Genomic DNA, 14465 nt, shown 5'->3' with positions numbered 1-14465 from the left:
ACGCAACAACCACGCAATAGCGTGGTCGATGGATCGCCAGGTCTAGACGTAAGGAAAAGCCCTTCAAATGATTCAGATTTTCAGGCGAAGATCGAAAGGCGTGGGATAATATATAATGAAAAAAAAACCTCTATGGCAACGAACAAACACCTATGTCGAAGATTGTTCAACAGGATTTACTGAGCAAGAGTTGAATACGAACGATATTTATCCTGATATACTGGAACTGTGAAGTGGTGGTTTATTTGGACTCATTGAAAGTGATTTATTGAATGTTGACCAGGATGATAATAATAATAATGAACAATGTTCGAAGAATGAAAAACAAAAATATAAAGGTGAGAAACAGGGCGAAACCAACTCGTCGATACCACTGCCAAAATCACCCCAGTTTTCGAGCACTCTAACGGATGATAATGCACCTCTATCCTCTCATCATACTATTTCTGTTTTACGTAACAAATCTAATGAAAATGGAACAAATCATCCTAACATCCAGAAGCAATATGGCAAAGCACCCAAAATGAGCAAAGCCACGGGATACTTTGTTTCATATCCTCAAGTAAAAATCCTCAATCAAAACGATACCATTTTGAGAACCGGAAATTTTTTACCCAATGGCTTACATTCCCCGGTTATTCGGTTCAATGGAATGGGAATCATGGTTCAGGAAACATGTGGATTTAATAGTTTTGTACACATCCTCCAGTATGCTGCACTGGATGACACCAATTATCGTAAAAGACTGGAATCATCAACCAATGGACTTTCGACTTTTACTATCAATTTTCTCAAAGAAGGGCTTACACAAAGTAATTTGTTACGTCGTTTCAATCTCCTGTCCAAGTTTTATCCACTCAAACAAACCAAAGCTACATTGAATCCATACATTTTAAATGCCAAAGACACCTTAACAAATACATGGAGATATTTTTATACTGATCCAGTTGCACACAGACGCGCTTCGTGTGATAATAATGCTTGTTCTTACAAGAAAACGAGACCACTATATGATCTAGCTGTAGATCATAATATCATCCGGATAAATGGATTTAAAGAAGGAATGCAGAGTGCAATTGCTATTTCGCGTTGATCAAAATGCAGAAGATCTGGTTGCAATGGAAAAATTCATGAGACATTGGAGTGTGGACGCACAGTTTTCATTGAGCTGGATGTGAGAAATTTTACAACAGATTCAAATGAGAAGGGTCAAAGACAATTGCAATGTAAACTGGCAGATCTTCCTGACGAATTGAATTTGGGACAAATGTATAGGTGGGTGAAATTTATGAATATGTTGTGACGAGTATTTGAATATTGACTAGTACTTTGTTTCTGTTTCAGATTGATAGGAGTGATTGACTTCGAGGCACATTGAACCCACTTCGTAGCTTATTGTCGACGACTCTCGATTTCTTGGCTTCAGTGTGATGACATGCGATTGGAGAGTGCTCCATGGAAGGCTAATGCCACCATTACACCTGTTGGTGTAGTTTACATTCGTGCATGAATCAACGCATCTTTTAGGTCCACCGATCAATCATAGAATCGATTTTAAACTCAGTATTACATCGATCTGGAAAGACCTAAGCCAACAAATCCGAGTAAGAGTTGTTATGGAGAAAAACTTCATTCTCAGACTATTTTTTTCTTATTTGATATTTGTCTCATATCTCACAAATAACGGTGTTCGAGAATATTTCTCAATTGATATTAATAAATTTATAAGAGAATTGATTGTAATATGAGCTAATTCTGAAAGTTTGTCAGACAAAACAGTGATGTTTCCCCTGGGATAGATGCAAAACTGATTTGTACATCTGAGGTGATTAGAATTGTGATACAGGAATTAAGTATTGTTTTTATTGTGTTAATTAATTTTACCTCACGGTTTGAGCGATTCAATAATCGTTCTCAATGAATAATTCAGATTATTCGACAAGATTTGGATGTTTCTCCAAGAAAATTAAAAAAATGTTGCGGATAAGATATTGTTATGTATCTACGAGAGATATGGAACTGATTAATAGAACCAACGCCGTAAAATGTGTGGGAAATTCCCTGCTCAGTTAATTGTTTTTTTGATTTTCAAGTATTACAGAGATTTGTAAATGTTTTCTACGAGAGTCATTTTTCAAATGGAAAAACTAGATATGAAACTGATTATTTTGTCAGATAAGAATCACAGGTGATATTAAGAAAAGTTAACGTTTTGTTGTTTGGCAATAAAAAATGAATATAAAAAATGTTCTCTTGTTTTATGATCAACTAAACCCAATACTCCGCATCACCTAATATTTCTAATCAATTTTTTTACGCAGATTCCCGCCAGGCGATGGCAGCGCACGTTCGACAGGTGGTGGGGGGATTTTCCAACAAAATTTTGAATTATTAATTTAAAAAATAATTATGGAATCCCAAATTTCAGGGTGATATTTTTTAAACTTCCCAAATGATTTCCCATCGATTCATACACATTACGTTTATTTAAATCAATATTTAAACATTCTGCTTAATATGCTATAAAAATAAAAATTAATTAAAAAAAAAATTAATTATTAAAAATTAATTTTATTCCTAAATCATCCCAAATAATTCCCAAGCGATTTAGATAAGATTTATTAAACAATAAATTATTTCACTGCCAACTATATGCCCGTAATGGCACTTCCACGTCCAAACTGGAACTCGTTGTGACCGACTGTATCCGCCGATCTTCGATAAATTGCATTGCTCTCTTTAATCGTACCTCCCGTAATTTTTAAAATCTGAAAAAAGAAATTCATTTTAGACAATCAGTTTTCATAAACCTTTTATATTAAATTACCAAATTCTTGTCGCCGTTTACGAGATGACAAATATAAAAATGACCATTTGAATGTAAAATGCAGGTTTCAACGAATGTTCTTTTAATTAGTGAAATCTCATTGAATGCAATTTTTTTGATGGTGATACGTATTGTTGTTTGAATGAGTTCTAACATTTTTTCATTGAATGGCAACGTTTATTAATTCAGTGGAAAATATATTTTTAATGTCTTCGATTTAATCATTTTTCAAATGTTTGAGAATGATAATCATGTTTCATTTATGTTTTATATTTTTTCACACAATTTTTGTGCTTGTTCCTCTGATTAGGAATATATAATTGAGTATTGAAAAAATTCAGTAGTAAAAAAATTCGGATTATTAATCAAAAATATGAGGAAAGAACATGACGGGATTTCCCATGATTATAATTTTTTTAATAGTAAGATGAATGTTTGTGTGATTGAATGAATGAATTTTTTCAGAGAACGGCAATAATTATTGTGTACGTCAAGACATTTTTCATGTCTTCAATTCGGTAATCTTAAACATTAGTGAGAAAAGAGATATTTTGCAAAAAAAGACTATTCAAAATAATTTTTTTAAGTCTTTGAAATTTTATAATTTTTATTTGAGAGGTTAAAAATAGAATTTTACCAATTTGGAAAATTTGGGTTCAGTTTGGTGATTAAAGATGGATCATTTTTGGTTGAGAATAAATTATGTTAATCTCTTGTAATACCTAATACATTTTGATCTCGTCATTATATTTCAAGGCGTCATCTCCCCAAAATAGGATGCGAACCCTCCTGCCATCATTGATCTTCAGTACGCATTTATATATCCGTTTCGAGGGAGATTTTGGCAATTCTTTTAGTCCTTCTATACAATCTACGTAACCAATGATCTTCCTAGAAAAAAAAGACAAAATGAATTTCGATGGTCACCGCGTATGGATGAGAGGTTAGGACGTGTCCATGTCACTATTTGTTTATATTTATATTGATATTAGGATTTTTTTTTAAATACTTACATGAGTGAAGCTCCTGGCCTGAAATTGTCAATGGCTTTGACGGAAGAATATTTAATTTTGGACAATGGCATGGTAATTCGTCAATGCACGTTTCACTGAAGCGGTAGCCGGACCCCGATATGATTCGAGTTGATCGGCAAAAGAACGATGAGGATATAGTCTTCCCCAGGAAAGAAGAAACATCAAGTTTGTGGTGGAGACCTCCCACCATTCTACCGAATCATGCACGAATACCGGAATGAGCAGTGGTGGGGGTTCTTCGACTATAACCTGATGTTCCTTATTTCCCGGTGAGAACTATACAATTGATTGACTGAAACGATCGTCGTGGGGCGTCGGTTTCGGCCTTACGCATACGGTGATGCGATATTTCAAGATATCGATACCTTCTCATTCTTACAATCATTTTTACAATCGAGAATTAGCCCAAGAGTCTCAAGAATTTGCTAATGCTGTGTTGAAGAGAAAAATATGTTGAGAAATGTCTATGATAAGTTATTTTATGATATTAATCAAGTTGGTTCTGGATTTGCATAAAAAACCATAACCATCTCTAAAAGTCTACATGTAGTCTCGATCTCAAAGGAAGAGGCGCGAATACAATTGTAACATTAAGCGAACTTACCTGTAAGTGAAGTTCAATCATAATTGTATTCGCGCCTCTTCCGAGAGATCACCCACCCTTAAATAAATAAAATCAACATCCCCGGCTGAATTCCGACCTTTGGAATTCCTCAAACTTCTTTTGTTACAGTTGCTTTGGAAGCATGAAGTACATAGGTAATGGAGGGTTCAGAGTAGTACCAATATAAGTATTTTTTTTTGGTTCTCTCTGAATGTTGTGGCGACACCGGCAGAGTGATGGAGGTACTACATATAGTCTTGATCTCTCCGAGGAGGCACGAGTACAATTATGATTGAACTTCACTTACAGGTAAGTTCGTTTAATTTTTGTTTATCCGATCACGAAACTGGTGAGCTTTGGCTAGGGCACAATATACGTAGTGATCGTGGCTTTATCCGTTCATCAACGGCGCATGGTAATCACATACAATTGATTGTTTATCCATCTTACGAAATGGTGGACAATGGTCTTCTTCTTCGGTAAGCTTCTTTTGCTGTGTGCTTCCTGATGAAATCCGCTTTGCAGGAACCGTGCATAAATATGCGATCTGCACGGCACACTACACTACGTAGATGATTTTGGACAAGTTGTTTGAATAGAGTGCTCCCAATACCCCAATCAATACCATGATGATGTGCTACCCACTTATCCTCCGTCCTCAAAATGGTGACGTCCATTCGACAGTAAAATTCTAGCTCTTGTTTGAAATTGAAGACTTAATTCTCATTCAATTTTTCATTGCGCCATTTCAATAGCTTGTCGTGGTCTGTTTTGATCATAGTACCGAGGGAAGAATAGTGCAAATGTCGTAACGGCCCCACGTAGTCAAAATCTTCAGGCACATTGAAGACCTGATGAAAATATCCCCTAGCTATATCATTATCGAACCCAAATGATTTGGTAATGCTGACAATAACATCTGAAAATAATTCAAGCTATCCAGAAAAATTACGTTAGCAACTTGAATCTTCATGATTTTTGTACCGTTCAAAGTTACACGGGGAAGACATGTTCTTTTGGTGTTGACTAAATAACGTAGAACGAACTGTGCATCAAAGCTGCGCGCGTTGTGTGCAATGCAAATTACTTTGTCAGCTGAGCGATAGCTTGAGAGTGCAATATCCGCTAATCCAGCAACAGCCGTGCGTTTATTCGGAAACGCATATTCGCGTTTTCCACAAGTGGGGCAATTTTTATCTAAATTATTGTCATGACAACACTGTGTACATACTTTTTGTAGAATGGAAAAGCTGGGGATATGCAGTTGTGTATCGGTATCGCCGCGTACAGGGACGTTCTGATGCGTCTCAAAATCATAAAATATGAAAATTGTTCGCTGTTGCTGACGTGTTTTCAATGGTAGCATATAACAGTGGTGGTTTATTTCACGTTTACACCCGCGCACTCGACAGAATAGTATATCGCATCCGTGGTGTTTATCTTTTTTCTGTGCGCGGGTAAGTTTGAAACACAGTTGACATACTTTACGAGAATCACAGACAGTCATGTTGGAATTTTTACTTTTCAATTTTGCTGATCCCTTCTTCATATATTGCGCAAGGCACTGGCGGTTGAAAAACCAACGGTTGCAGGCTTTACAAACTACACGTTGTAGATTTTGGCAAATGGACTCAATCTTACACCGGGGGCATTTACCAGGGCAACGATGTTCTATGTTATCTGCGAATGCTCTGTTACACAGATCACAGAATGGACGTCCTGCAATGGCTCCTTCTAAGCTGAGGATCGGTTCGTAATGCTGCTTACGCTCGTAATATAAAACGAATAGTGTGTGCTTAACTGAACCATGACGTTCTTTAACAAATTCATAGACTACGATGGCTCGCTTCCGCGGAAGGTAGTAATTTTGAAATGCATGAAGTTCTGTGATCCCGCTACAGTTTTCAGGGACCGTTACCCCGCTGAGTAGCATTAATTTTACTGCCCCTTTCTGCTGAGTATCACGAGTTTTATTGATGATTGCTGCCCATCGTCTTTCTAAGTACATAATAACATCACCCGTTCTGATTTCTCTTGATTTTATAGTGGAAAATACAGTGTTTTTTTGTTATTCTAATCCCGCGTCGCGTGTTAATTATTTGTGTGCACCTCTCGACTTTCCCGAATCCCATCCATTTCCATCGGTCATGTTATTTTATTTAACTCTCGCCGAAACATTTGGTCCTTCGAACCGGATCCGGGAAATTAATTAATTAATACGCTGAGTGGTTTTCCTGGTCAGTGCGTGGCATCGGACAAAAAGACAGGAATATTTTCAGTGGCCCTCCTTCTCGTGACGTAGTGCCTGGACTCCTCCCTCTCGTGACGTCGTGGTGCAGTGGTGTTCAACGCGAACTTTTGCTTCGGAAGCAGGATCGTGGGTCTTCTTAGTGCTTGCTGAAACTCTCACATTTTCGCCATTACAGCAGACCTTCTTTGAGGGAGGTCAAGCATTTTTCTAGTATTTTTTTTATATTTTTACCGAATTTGCTATTTGCTTGATTTCTGCCTTTCTCCCTAGATTACTGGTTGTGCTGCTTCTCTTCTGTGCCTCTTCTCTCCAGAATCCGTTTTTTTTGCTTTTCTGGTTATTGTTTGGGTATTGCTTTTTTAGCGGTTTTTTTTTGTGACGTTTTTCTCTTGGTGTATTTTTTCTCAGCATTTAGCATGTCTTCCACTGGGAGACTCGGGGGCCAGGGCAGCATGGCTAATTTCCGAGCATCTCTGAACGCTGAATCCGCTGCAGATAACGTGAAAAAGCTCTCCGTGAGGGAGCTACAGACGAAGCTGGACATGCTGGAGAATTATTGGGGTCAATTCGAGGAGCAGCATTTGAAGCTACGATCAGGAAAGGACAAAGGAGATTTTTCAGAACGAGTACGCAAAGAACCAAATCTATGACACATGCTTACAGTATTACTCTTCAGCAAGAACTGCATTCATGAGCTTGATCAAATCTGCGGATAATTCTGTTGATCTCTTTCAATCGTTTCATCGCAGACCATCCGCGTCTACAGTAACTTAGGTGTCTTAAAGGCAATTGCCGAAGATATCTAGCACCTTTCATAGAAGATTTCTCGGAGTGGACTCCATACCAGGATCTGTTCCTGTCGATGGTTCTTGGGAACAACAACCTCTCTACTGTATCAAAGCTCCATCTACTCCTATCTACTTACCTCTCACACTGGTGATCCTAAAAAAATGATCTCCTCCCTGCCACTCACTGAGTATTTTTTTATGACAGCCTGGGAAATGCTGACATCGAGATATGATGATGAAGGGGTCAGACGCGTCTCAATCAGCAATGGCTGCAGTGATATACCTGAGGGTAGTGCGGCAGGAGAGAGTCGAAGTTTCGTTAGCAATAGCTGAACCTAAGGTAGCCCCTCTGAAGCGACTCACTATCCCCCGTCTTGAGCTCAACGCTACAGTCACTCTGGCAAAGCTCGCAAGGTATGTGCAAGACGTTCTCAGACGTTCAATCCTGCTGATAGTGCATCTCGGGACATTTAGGTGCGTCAGTGCAGAGCTCATTTTTTTTTATAGAGGTTTTGGGAAACCTTGCATAGGTTCTGGCCTTGGTCAATCAAGGCCAGATCTCAGATTCTTACTCAGTAATCCACTTTGTTCTCCCTCTTGTCGCCTGGTCCCGCGAACCCCCCGCGGAACGACCTGCGGGCATTACCTCGCGGGGGGGGGGGCATCAACGGTGCCTGGCCGCTCTACCTGAAAGTGGGCATATAAATCAGAGCATATAAGTAAATCATCCTGTTCCCCTTCCTACCTAATCCAATTCGTATCCAAGGATTCATTTGACGTAGCTATAAAAACTTCCTGTTTTCTATGTAAAAATCCGCCTGCTCGCCTCCATCAGCTCTTCCGCTGTCACAGACAGGAAGGACAGTGTTTCTCCCGGTTCGATGCAAAATTCGGTTTGGGTTGGAAAGAGCTCACGAATGATTCTCTCCAGCAAGTCCGGGCCCGTAGGTGGCGGCATGGCTTGGCATTTAAGTTTCGCCATGACTACCGTGTACCGCCTACCCCAGGGGTCGTCTTCAACCTGGGCCATGAGTTCGCTCCATGCCGTTGCCTTACTTGGTTTCATGGTCTTCGAAAACCTGTTTCGCGCTTCCTTGTAGGCGTTTTCCATAGTTATTCTGTTGGGCCTCCTTCGTGTACGTTGCGCTAGTCTCCTTGCCGCCTTACACGTTCTGCGCAGAGCCGCTATCTCGTCGTTCCACCAATATACATGCGGCCGTCCGGCAGCGGAGCGCTTCTGCGGCGTCGCAGCATCGCACGCTCTCCTGATCCTACCCATCAGATCGCTAGCCTTCTCCGAGGCACACCTACAACTCATTGGCCCGTCCTCAAGAGCAACTTCGAAGATTGCCGAGTCGAAGTTACTCACCTTCGAACTGTTGGCTTTGGCTCTCTCCAGGGGCGGTCGCCTCCAGTTGTCAGCAGTCACTTCCCACATGATGGCGGGATGGTCGCTTGCAGTATATGTCTCGTTGACTCTCCACGAATGATTGCCCCTCACGAGGCACTCACTGGCCAAGGTCAGGTCTACAATAGAGTGGGCTGAACTTCTCGTGTACGTAGGCGCTGCTCCGTGGTTCAGCAGCACCAGGTCTAGCTGGGCCATGGCCTCCAGCAGGACCTGTCATCTGGCTTTGATCACTCTGCTTCTCCAGTCGGCGGCCCAGGCGTTGAAGTCACCCGCAATCACTGCGGGTGAGTGCAGCCTCGCGTCACTGGTCAGTCGATCGAGGAGGGCAGAGAATTCCTCAGTGGAGAGGTTCGGCGGAGCGTAACAGGTGTATACAAGGTATACCAGCTACCTTGACCTGCACGAAGCCACTCTCGCAGTTGTTGTTGCTGGCCTCAATGGTTTCCCTTCCGCAGTTCTATATGGCCGCCCTCCAACTTTTATCGCTGCACCAAACTGGAGGAACGGCTCCATCGGGTAGTCTTTCCCAGCAGCACTGCCTATGGCAGCCAGCACTTAATCCTCGATTGTTACCTCGTCCAAGTCCTTGATCTCCAGCTCCTCTTAGGGTTCTTTGGTCAGCGATGGACTTGTGCAGCTGGGGGGGCCACGTCCGTCGTGCGCTTCCTCAATGTCAGGAGCGTGTCACCAGCAGTCGTCCTGCGGATGCTCTGCACGCAGCCTGCTTGGTCCGCTGGGACCTCCTTCTTGACTCGGCGGAGTATGTCGCAGTACTGCGCTTTGTCCGCTGTGCGCACGATCAGGGCATCGAGGCTCACGTGCGTCGCTCGGCGGCTCCTTCTTCGGGGATTCGCTGTTGCACTGGGTTTTTCGTTATCGCCAGGCTTAACCTGCTGCTCCCTCCTTTTACCAGTGCGGCAGGCTCTTGGTGGATTTCCGAGGCTGATGTGCGTTTCCTGGCCGGGGTCTGTTGCCTAGTCTTCTTAGGGGTCGGTTTCGGAGTCCCTGGAGAGTCCTTAGACCCTTTTCTTCTATATCCCTTGCGAATCTCGCGGTCATCCTCCACATCCATGTCCTTCATAGTCGCCTCTGTGTCTACACATGCCCGTGCAGGCAGGTGCGACGGGGCTCGTTCATGGTCGGTCTCCGGCTCATTCTCGTACTTCTTAGCCTTCTGCGTTTCCAAGTCCTTGAAACGACAGAAGAGACATTTAAAAAACAAGAAGTGCAACACAATAATCAGCATTTGTGGCGATACAATCTTTAGTTATAGCCATATAGACCTACAAAAACAATGTTGGTTTATAATTTATAAACCATATCTGAACCCAAGCCAACGGTTCCTAGAAAGCCTGTTAAAGTTGAGCTCAAGTTCGGTGGTTAATCTTAATACAATATTTAGATGCTTATGCCTTGTAGAGTTTAACAAAAAATTCGAGAAATTAGGGGGACCCGTAAAAATAGTAGAATGTCATAAGACCAGGATAGGACCAGGAGAAACAGCTGAACATTGCCAATTAGGCTATTGGATATTTGGGGGATTAGAAAGAGGAACTGAAAAATGGTTTGGGCTGGTCACAAAAAACAGACGCAGCTTAACCCTGCTAAAACAAATTAAAGACCATGTGTGGGATGGTGCCACCATTTACACAGATGATTGGTTACCATACAGACAACTACAAGTTGTCGGGTATGAACATAAATTTGTAAATCATAGATTCAACTTTGTGGACCCCGAGGACTGGGCACACACACAACCAATCGAAAGCATCTGGTCCAAAATAAAAAAATACACACCATCCAAGAGGTAAAAAAGAACACTTCCCTCTGTATTTCGCTGAATTCAGCTTAATAAAAACATACAAGGACGAGGAAAGAGCAACCGAAATCTTAAGTATATCACAATTAGACCGGCTGTCAATTAATGAATATCACAGGGGAATCAAATGTCAATTAACGTAGGGGGGTGGGAAGTCTCAGAGATAGACTGTCAGAATAAGTTTATAAAACATTGAAAACTGTTGGTAAGGACTGTGTATACATAATATAAAAACAATCTAAAATTCGTGGAAAAAAAACATCTAAACAATGGGACCTTCTCTTGATAGAAAATAAAGTAAATGAATAATAGAACCAAGAATATGAATAATAACAAAAACCAATCAAATAGAAAAAATTACTCAATTTGAAACTTAAATTATTGCCTCGAGAAGGTGGGGTGGAGAAGTGTTAATAATACTTTCTAAAATCAATTGATGGTGGACTACTATTCTAATTTACAGTGCACTAACATCTCACGCGAATAGAGAACACAAGAGCAACCCAGGGTCATCACGTACAGGCATTCCAGAATAATTCATGGAACAGACTGATACGATCTAGGAACTTCTTGGATCCTGATCTCTACTACGTACACGTCGCGCGGATATCAACATGGCAGAACGTGGGGGGCCGTGAATAGATAAAAGTGATGATGCAGATGAAGAAAATGTCTTATGAAGTGCTCCTCCCACTCGAACGTGGTGAAATTAAGGCAGCTCATCTGCACTGGATCAAAGCAACTCAGGTCTTTCATCTACAGTCCGAGTAGAGACCATTTCTCATGGTCAACAACTTGGGAGATCTCATCCATTGACTAAGCTCAAAGCCTTCATTGATCATCAGGGTGTGCTCAGAGTTGATAGATGACTGAAATTCTTTGCTTTAGACCTGGAGAGGTGAAGCTGAAGATCCTATTCTCAGCTGGTTCGAGGAAATTCTAACATATCTCTGCCGTATGCCTCAAGGATGGAACACGGTGGTTCTTCAATATACCGGAGATACCGCATTTTGGAGGGAAAGGGGAAGCAGCGGTAAAGTCAGTGAAGCATCATCTTACTCGAACGGTTCTGGATACCACCTTGACGTTCGAGGAACTCCCTACGCTGCTTACCCGGATCGAAGTGGTTTTCAACTGCAGGCCTCTCCGGGTGCTCTCGGAGGACCCTGACGACGTGTCTGTTCTCACGCCATTTCTTGATTGGGGAAGCTCTACTCTACCGGAGCCTTCAATAGAGCATCTCAAAATTGGATGGCTCCCTAGATGGCTGTGGCAATCAGGACACCCTTAGCGACACCGATCTCCAAGCTGGTGCTGCCCCAATCTCAACCAGACTGATGAGTCGCTGGTCTGTCCCGGTAATTGTAATCTTCTCTGCTTTGTGTTGCAGGTTATCTCGAAACCTGATCATCAAAAAAGTTGCGGATGGGGGGAGTATATTGAGGCTTCAGTCTCATATCTCGAGGGGTTCGTGCCTGGTGGCAGCACTTCCTGGGCGTGGTCTTACTTAATCGACCGCAGCCCAATTAATATGCAAATTTGTCACCTGTTGCAACACCTGTCGCTCTCTCCTTTTCTCTATCGTTCTACGATATGTGACGCGTATTCCTAACGATATTTTTGTAATCCGTACTTACTGTGAAAATCTCTACCCTGAACTCTCTCAAACGTGACTCAATGTTTTCGTGATCTACCTTTTGTGTAGTATCTTTTTTTGACATTTCCTAATATAAAATATAATCATATTTTATATTATATTTCTTTTTTATATTTCTTTTTTTGACATTTCCTAATATAAAATATAATCATATTTTATCTTAGGAAATGTCAAAAAAAGATACTACACAAAAGGTAGATCACGAAAACATTGAGTCACGTTTGAGAGAGTTCAGGGTAGAGATTTTCACAGTAAGTACGGATTACAAAAATATCGTTTAAATATAAAATATGATTATATTTTATATTAGGATATAAAATCCAAAAAGAAAGAAGGGGATACACCTGCATATGCACGCCCACTTGCTGGAAGAAAAAAAGGGAGGGAGCCTAGAAAATTCCTCAATCTTAGTCACGTACTACTTACGCATAACGGACAATAGCCATCTTCTCTGACTGAGTAAAAAAATTACCCCTGGAGCTAGCTGGGTCGTAACTAGTCGAGACTAGTCGATAACGAAGGGAATTGCGAACACATTCAGAATACACTTAAGGGTCTGAGACCCTTTTCTGGGGGAACGCATGTCATAAAATTATTCGTGTCCCGAGTTGTCATGGTGATGTTCAGGTCGGTCCTGTAAGAGGGATTACCTGTAAGAGGGATTCATACTTCTCATTTTTATAATGGTATCTTTCTGCTATTCACACGTTCTTTGTAGTGTGCAGCCTCTATTCTCATCAATTATTATCATTGGACGAAGAGAGGCACGGAACTTGCCTTATCTCCAATATGTTTTCCCGACCAACCCGGTCTATTTCGGATTTTTATTATTTTCATCATTTTTTTTTAATTCTAAAAATTTATGTCTAGAATCCAAGATGATTAACTGCCGCATTTGCAACGCCATTATGAAAGGATTCGGTGTTATATCCAGCATAAAAAAAAATGTCAGCCTAGAAAGCTAGGCGATAGAAGTGAATCTCGATGGGCACTTGAAATGAAACTACTCACCCTAACCAGCAAGTTTTATGAGATAGAAATATTTCCCCGATAAGAGAAGCCACTTTTCATTATTCTGGAATTTTTAAGGGTGTTAGGTTAATGAAAAAAGATAGTCCATGTTTTCTCCTCCATTTATAAAAAATCTATTATAACCGACGCTAGTGGCCGTGCGGTTAGAGTGCTAGACTAGCATGCCAACGATCCAGATTCGATCCCGGGCACCGGCGGTCAAAATTTATAGCGCTCTAATCTCACAGTTTCACTGTCGAGCGGTAGTCCTGTCACAAAGGACGACTGTACCAGGGCAGGTTTTTCCCTCGAATGAGGTTTTTCCCTCCCTTCGGCAAATGCGCTACAGGGGGTTTGGGGGGTGGGAAGGGAACAAATCGTAAAGACCCGAAAGGGTATATGAGAAGGAAAAAGTTTATAAAAAATCTATTCATTCAGTTCCATACTTTCATGTTCAAGAAAACATACAATTGGTTTGTAGTATGAAAAATATGAAATGAAAACTCGTCATTTTAAATTATTGAAATATGTTGAAAAAATTGCTTATTATTGATTAATTGATTATTATTCATTTTTTAATTAAATTTACTTTCTAAAAATTGTTTCTAAAAAGTGGTTGAGCTTTTTCCAAGGCAAAATTAACGTTAATATGACTTAAAATCATTGGCAGAGTGTGCAAATCTTCTCCTAATTCTGCTGCACCAGAGGGAGTATATGCCAATAATCCTGCACGCGTGCTACCCCTCTCTCGTTTTTTCCTACCCCGAATCTGCCGCGTTTTCGTTTCTCTCCCATGTCTCTTTCTTCCCTTGCCCCGCCCCGCTCGCCCTCCCCTCCCTTTTCCTGTAGCTTTTTCGTTTCATTCGATATTGGAATTACAGCCGAATGAGCGCAAAGAAGTTTCACTTCAAAAAAAGAAAACTCAATACCATCGCAATAAATACTTCGGACTATTTTAAACTCCAAGAGTCTGAACTCGCCAACAAAAAAAATCAATCACGTGATAAAGTGTTCCACGTCAATTTTCGTCATAATTGAAATCATGATCTGCCTCCCCCCCCCC

General features: G+C 41.0%; 1 long non-coding RNA gene across 1 annotated transcript; it reads right to left on the bottom strand.

Annotated features, from left to right (window-relative positions):
• Positions 1 to 2582: 2582 nt before the first annotated feature.
• On the bottom strand, positions 2583 to 4019 carry LOC105272870 (uncharacterized). The gene is made up of 3 exons (XR_892847.1): positions 3841 to 4019; positions 3550 to 3718; positions 2583 to 2768 (listed from the first exon to the last, which is right to left on the bottom strand). It is a non-coding gene; the product is annotated as an uncharacterized lncRNA (long non-coding RNA).
• Positions 4020 to 14465: the final 10446 nt, after the last annotated feature.

Source organism: Fopius arisanus, unplaced genomic scaffold, assembly GCF_000806365.1.
Source record: "Fopius arisanus strain USDA-PBARC FA_bdor unplaced genomic scaffold, ASM80636v1 scaffold00355, whole genome shotgun sequence".
Lineage (NCBI taxonomy): Eukaryota > Metazoa > Arthropoda > Insecta > Hymenoptera > Braconidae > Fopius > Fopius arisanus.
This window is presented reverse-complemented; position numbering and strand designations above follow the sequence as displayed.